Source organism: Nicotiana tomentosiformis, chromosome 4 (assembly GCF_000390325.3).
Source record: "Nicotiana tomentosiformis chromosome 4, ASM39032v3, whole genome shotgun sequence".
NCBI classification, from domain to species: Eukaryota; Viridiplantae; Streptophyta; class Magnoliopsida; order Solanales; family Solanaceae; genus Nicotiana; species Nicotiana tomentosiformis.
Window position 1 is genome coordinate 111,346,712 of NC_090815.1, and position 7,628 is coordinate 111,354,339.

The 7,628-nt window shown below is 33.7% G+C and overlaps 2 long non-coding RNA genes across 2 annotated transcripts; both read left to right on the forward strand.

Annotated features, from left to right (window-relative positions):
- Window positions 1–820: 820 nt before the first annotated feature.
- LOC104112219 (uncharacterized) lies at window positions 821–5,442 on the forward strand. The gene is made up of 5 exons (XR_011415826.1): window positions 821–4,206; window positions 4,270–4,547; window positions 4,622–4,738; window positions 4,816–4,927; window positions 5,051–5,442. It is a non-coding gene; the product is annotated as an uncharacterized lncRNA (long non-coding RNA).
- Window positions 5,443–6,469: 1,027 nt separating this feature from the next.
- LOC104112221 (uncharacterized) lies at window positions 6,470–7,197 on the forward strand. The gene is made up of 2 exons (XR_689926.2): window positions 6,470–6,561; window positions 6,961–7,197. It is a non-coding gene; the product is annotated as an uncharacterized lncRNA (long non-coding RNA).
- The last annotated feature ends 431 nt before the right edge of the window (window positions 7,198–7,628 follow it).

Genomic DNA, 7,628 nt, shown 5'->3' on the forward strand with positions numbered 1-7,628 from the left:
CTGATACCAACTTGTCACGACCCAAAATCCCACCACATGCGTCGTGATGGCACCTAGTCTCTAAGAATAGGTAAGCCGATTTCAATTACCTTTTAAAGCCTTTTTTTAAACTAACAGCGGAAATAATTACAATATACAACCTCCCAAGACTGGTAGTACTGAGTCACGAACTCTAATTGAATACATGGAATGATCATGAGGACCGAATATACAATACTATTACAAATTAACAGTACAGTAAAATGAAAAGACTCCAAGGGACTGCGACGACCAAGCAGCTCTACCTTAAACCCTTACTATCCCGCTTTAACTCTGCTCAAGTCCGATATCTTCAATACCTGGCTCTGCATAAAAATGTGCAGAAGTGTAATATGAGTACACCATAGTTGGTACCTAGTAAGTATCAAGACTAACCTCAATGGAGTAGAGACGAGGTACAGTCAAGACACTCACTAGTCTAATAACCTGTGCAATATAATATAAAAAATACTAGGAAATAGATAGCAAATAAAGGCAGGATAAAACAACCAGTGGTATGCGCAGCAAGACAACAAGAATACCATAAATATCACTCAACAATTAATAAATACATGTACGCCCAATTAATTCAAGTTTTTCAAATAAATATCCTTCACATATAATTCTTCCAAATAACTCTCTTTTAAATGTAGTTTTCTCAAATAATTATTTTTCAAATATAATTTTCTCAAATAAATATCTTTCAAATACAATTCTTTCATATAATTCTTTTTGAATAAAAATCCTTCCAAATAAATTATTTTGAATATAATCCTTTCAATTAAAAAGTCATCATTTGACACCTCATTTCATAATCATAAAAAAAATATGGGTCTCAGCCCATTTTTATATTTTTCATAAATACGGGTCTCAGACCATTTTCATATTTTTCATAATTACGGGTCTCAGACCATTTTCATATTTTCACTATACCTCATGCCCATAATTAAATCATATCACAACCGCACGGACAATTCATGTGCCAATTATCATTATTATTTCATCCCAGCACCTCGTGCCCACATTTCATATCACAACTGCATGGACTATTCACGTGCCAAATATCCTTATTACTTACTAACAACATCTCGTGCCCACATTTCAATTTATAATCCGCCTGGCAATAGCCACAGGCTCTCAATTTCAACATAAATCAGATTGTTACCAATTTACCAACAACAAGACAAATTGCACAAGGTATAAAAATAAACACAAGAAAATCACAACATCACATGAAAATAATCAACACCACAACCCCACATATCACATATCGTCCCTGACAATAGCCACCCTTATCGCTCCTATTTCCACCCTTATCACTCCTATAGCCACCCTTATCGCTCCGCCCAGACAATATTAATAGCCACCCTTATCGCTCCTATTGCCACCCTTATCGCTCCTATAGTCACCCTTATCGCTCCGCCCAGACAATATTTCAACAAACACAATAACAGTGAAATGCCACCCTTATACCCACATAATATCAACGGTGAAATGTCACCCTTAACTCCCCACAATAATAACTCATACAACACAACAATTTATACGGAAAATTAACACAGTAACATAATAAAATCAATTCATATCACAATTTGCCCAATGGCCACAACCAAATTCCAAAGATATAACAAAATCAATTAATTTCACAACAAATAGCCCAAGGCTCCACACAATGTATATAACACCCAAAAATAATCAATAGAGATAGAAATTACTCAGCATAAAGCAAAACCTTCATTAATGCAAATTTAGATAATTATATTAACTCTTATTCTTAAGCTCGCTTAAATTAATTATTTGCATAAGAAAATTCATATTGGAATTAATTTCCAAGAAATATGAAACCAACAATGCTCATAAAATTTCATAAATATTTCAAGTAACAATCACATCAAATTATCATATAAAAATAAATTCAACAATAAGGATTTAGGCATGGCAAACAGATGATTTAATAATTTTTCACAATTTCCCAATTTACTACACAATAATACCTAAGACTTTAATTCAATAAATTTTGCACGTATAAGCCCGAGTACGTACTCGTCACCTCGCGTACACGACTTTTCACATTTCATAAATGGCACATAAGACTCAATGCCTAAGGAAAAATTCCATCACTCGAGGTTAAGCAAGACACTTACCTTTTTGAAGTTAGGCCAATATTTCAAAATAGTATTCTTGCTTGAATTGACCTCCGGACAGTTTAAATCTATCCAAATTAATTGTATAACTCCATTAAAATTCGTCGGAAATAATTCCGGATAATAATACGTCGACTTAAAAATTTATTACAAAAAGTCAATAAAAGTCAATGCGGGGCCGCCCATCGGAACCTGACATAACTTTCATGAAATCCGAACACTCATTCCAATACGAGTTCAACCATACCAATTTTATCGAATTCCAATAACAACTCGACCTCCAAATCTTAAATTTTTATTTTTGAAAGATTTTGTACAAATCTTGATTTCTTCCATTTAAATCTAAATTAAACGATGTATATAATCATGGATTTATGAAATATAATCACTTTTGGATATAGGATACTTACCCAGGTCGAAATCGTGAAGAACTCCTCCAAAATCGCCCCAAAACCGAGCTCCAAAAATCCAATCGAAAATGGTGAAATGACAATTTTTAGTCCTTAAGTTTCTGTCCAATTTTTGCTTCTGCGGACTGACTTTGCGCTTCTGCGAGGTTGCTTTTGCTAGCCAAAATGCGCTGTTGTGAAGCCCAAGAGTGCACTTCCCAGCAGTGTTCGCTTCTGTGGAAGAAAATGCGCTTCTGCAGTGTCGCTTCTGCGACAAAACGACCGCTTCTACGAAACAATGCCAAGCTGCCTCATTCCGCTTCTGCGTTGCAGCAGTCGCTTCTGCGATCACGCAAGTGCGCAAAATGCATCACACCTGTGACCTCTATCTAGTACCCCTTCCCATTTGCTTCTGCGATGAAATCCTCGCTTCTGCAATGTCGCTTCTGTGATCAAACATCCGCAGAAGAGAAACAAACAGCTGTTGCGCAGAAACAACAGAAATTTCCAGCAGCTATCTCATCCAAAAATAAACTCTGTTAACCTTCCAAAATCCACTCGAGACCCTCGGTACTTTAACCAAATATACCAACATGTCCCAAAATATAATACGAACTTAGTCGAGGCTTCAAACCACGTCAAACAACGTCGAAATTCCGAATCGTGCATCGAATCGAATTATATGTTTTCAAATCTTCCAACTTCTATATTTTGCGCTGAAGCGTACCAAATCAATCCGGATCGTGCATCGAATCGAATTATAAGTTTTCAAATCTTCCAACTTCTATATTTTGCGCCGAAGCGTACCAAATCAATCCGGAATGACTTCAAATTTTGCACACAAGTCATAATTGACTTAATGGAGCTATTTTCATTTTCGAAATCGAAATTCGACCTCGTTATCAAAAATTTACCCTTCAGTCAGACTTTTTTAAAATCTTAAATTTTCCAACTTTCGCCAAAATGTGTCGAATTGTCCTACGGACTTCCAAATCCAAATCCGAACATGCGCCTAAGTCCGAAATTATCATACGAAGCTATTGCCATCCTCGAAAATCTATTCCGGAGTCGTATGCTCAAAAGTCAACTCTCCGGTCAACTCTTTCCATTTAAGCTTCAAATTAAGGATTGTTCTTTTAATTTAATTCCGAATCTTCAGTAAATCAAATTCTTCCACACCCGCGGGTCATAATACTTATAACGAAGTTGCTCGAGACCTTAAGTCACTGAACGGGGCGTAAATTCTTAAAACGATAAATCGGGTCGTTACAATCCACTCCATCATCATCTACTCCTAGTATTTCTAGATTTGATATTGGAGGATCTCAGGCGGCTGCATCCCCATCTACTAGTGCTGCTTCAGTTGCTCCTTCACGGAGACAGTATGCTGGCGAGACTGTAGAGTACAATCATATACATCAATTAATTGTCGTACCCCATGGGGACGAGTAAGTAATTCTTTAATTTCTAATTATTTGAATAAAGATATACATATATTTAACGAATGTTTATTTTACATATAATGCAGGTTTTTTCCATCCTTTCAGGCCACACATATAGTTGTGGAAGCTATGAAGTCATTTTTTCATGAGTCGTGGAATTCCTGGAGAGTGATTCCATACCAAATTAGATTGAATATGTGGTTTCAATTTAAGGTACGAATAAATATAATTTATATAATATTTATTATGTTCGTCTAACATTTATTTTAATTGCAGACTAAATGTGTATGGCAGCCTCAGCATGAAAATCTGGTGAATAAAAATTTCGAGAAGAGAGCTTAGAACAGGATTAAAGATACTCACTTTGTTGCTCGAAAAGGTGGGAGCAAGCCTTTGTGGTTGCGTGAAGATATCTGGAATCAACTATTGGCGAAGTGGAATACCGAAGAATGGAAGTAGAGGGGTGAAAAGGCGAAGGAAAACAGAGCCTCCAGTAAGGGTGGCTCGTTGCACACCGGAGGTTCAATCAGTTTTGGGCCCATCGATTGAGATTGGTAAGTTATTTATAAAATTTTACTTAGATTATATGAGATCCAAGTAATAAACTCATATTTTTTTATTTTGAAAGAAAAAGGAACATGGGGAAAATGTGTTTTATGCCACTATTTTTGAGGAGACACATAAGAAGAAGAAGGAGGATGGTACAAAAGAAACATGGGTTGAAGTGCGTGCATCGGAGACGTATGTAAGATTCTAACAATACTACCTTTATTCTTTGTTAAGATTAATTCGTTTATATAATATTTTTCAACAACATTTCAGGAATGGTATCACAAAAGAATGGAGGAGTGGCAACAAACTCAACCCGATTCTCAGCCGACGCCCGAAGATATGACTTCGATATGGACACAGGCAATTCGTGGAGTAAATAAAGGTATAAAATATTTTAGTAATTTTTTAGATATGACTTCGTTTTAATATTATTTTGCACAAGTTGTATGTTTCTTCTCTTGCTCATTTAAATATATTTTTTTATTTCTCATGAAAATAAATAAAGGTAGAGTCTACGGACTTGGAGTAAAGTCGTCATCCAGCCGCATGTTTTAGTGGTGCTTCTGCTTCACCCGAAGAAATTAAAAAAATACGGATGCAAATTAATGAATTGTCTCAACAATGGGATAATTCTCAACAAACAATAAATATGATGCGGACATTCAGGCAAACCATGGAAAACACCCTACAATAGAAGAATCTAATAATGAGGAGACAAAAACCAGTAATGATCGGTAATAATTTTGAATGTAATATGAGTTTAGACTTTATTGGTTTCGGCTTGGTTGGGTTTACACTTGGATTATGTGTTTTAGACATGAATATCATTTGGTTGAAGTTTTTATACTTTAATGTGTTGTAATAGATGTGTTTAGACTTGTTTGAAAGTATTGTATAGATTGGTAGTTTGATATTTGATGGTTTGTGTTCAATTGTTTGAGCAATTGTGACACATATTAGGTTGAATGATTAGTTTTGAATTGCAGGTGGTGTAGCTTAAAATGCAGCAGAATTCTACTGAAAAAATTCAGAATTTCCGACTGATTTCTGACTACTTTGGTCGGAAAACTTAACTGGGAATTCCCATATTTACGACTGAAGTGGTCGGAAAAATTAATTATTTTTTAATTTAATTTTAATTTTTTTTGGTCGGAAATTTTGAATTTAATTTAAATTAATTATTAAAATTACCAACCAAAATGGTCGGAACTGTCAAGAATAAGTAATAATTTATTTTAAATGTGCGACTGTTCTTGTCGCAAAATTACTGACCGTTTCGATCGCAAAAGACAAATTTAGCCGATCTTCCAGATTTTTCCTTTTTGTGACTGTTTTGGTCGCAAATTGCCGACCGTTTTGGTCCAAAAAAAATTGCGACCATCTATATTCTGGCCTTTTCATTTTCGTCGGAAATAAGTGATTTTCGACCGACTTAATGGTCGAAAATTTGACATCTTCTACTTGTATTGAGTTTGACTCTCAATGGAAGCATTCGGTTTGTTAATTTTTCTGTATTTCTGTATTTCGCCTTTGTTATACTTATTGTGAAATACAATCGATATAGATTGTGTATATACAAGTTATATTTGTTGCGCGAACGAATAGTAATTAATCAAATATATATATATATATATATATATATATATATATATATATATATATATATATATGGTAATTAGGCTCTAAACTATAGTATATGGTAATTAGGCTCTAAACTATAGCACTTTACGAAAATTCCTCAATTATTATCATAGTTCTTAATTGTTCGAGTGACATTAAATGAAAAACGAAACTGAAGATTAATTAGAAGAATTTAATGCTTAGAATTTAATTTTGCAAGTAACGGGTTCATGGGAAAAAACGGATGAAACATCTGCTATAAAAACATTCAGAAACATACTTCTTTAATCCCCCTTATTCATATAGTGACTTTAATTCATTTGAGCGAAGCAAAAATGACTACATCACAAATCTTTGTCCTTCTGACTTGCATGGTCTTCACCTTTGCATCACTAGGTGGGTATTTTCTTTCAATTGAATTCGCAAAAGTTAGTATTAAATTTATAATATCAAAGCTCCTTTATTTTTCTGATCAATGAAAGTAATTAATCATGCCTGTAAACATTTTTAATTTCTACCTAATTAATGACGATAGTTCTCATCATGTTCTTTAATTAAATTTATATTGTCAATCATTTTAATGCTTATGATCATTCATTAAAATTCATTACTCAATGGATTGTTTAAAACTTTTTTTATTATTTTTTAAAAAGGCAGTTAGAGGTGTTAGTGGTTTTCTTGTAACTTCTTGAAAAATACATTTGTGAATAAATTGAAAAATATGAAGTAAACAAAAGAATCATGTTTTTGTTAATGAATCATCAAATCTTAATTAAAATATTTTAACTCATGCAGAGTTGACAGCTGGGCAATGTTGGCTTTTTGTTCACGAAAATTGGGGATCCTGTACAAGTGACGATGATTGTCAGGTTCAGTGTAACAAATATCATGATCGTGCAGCTTATGTTAAAGGTCAATGTGAAGCTCAAATGAGTGTATGTAGTTGTCAAGCATGTTCGTACTAACAGTATAATAATTTATTATACTGTTAATATATAAGTTAACCAGTTAGTTACATTTATTATTACTTTATTTTCGATGTTATTGTATTTAGAATGCTTATTATAAAAATTACATGTTATCATAAGTAGACTTAACGTAATGATGAAATAATTAAAGAGAAAATTTAGAATAAAATGTGATTTTTGTCGTCTTTCAGAAACCTTACAATATCAAGGAAGGTTCTATTTTCATACAAAAAAATTTATTCACTAAACAAGTTGACGTCATGTGTAATAAAACCTTATATCGCAACATTCAACGACCACAATTTAGATCTCAATTTGCTACGACAAATTTGCAATAAAAGGCAGAAGAAGAAAGATGAGAGAAATTCATTTGTAGCCACTCGGTGAAAACTAATGAGAATTGGTAGTCACAAATTAGGTATACAATTCATTGCCCAAAAATAATTATAAGGGCTAGCAAGTGAAACCTAAAAAACCAACGAGACTCTTGCTCCT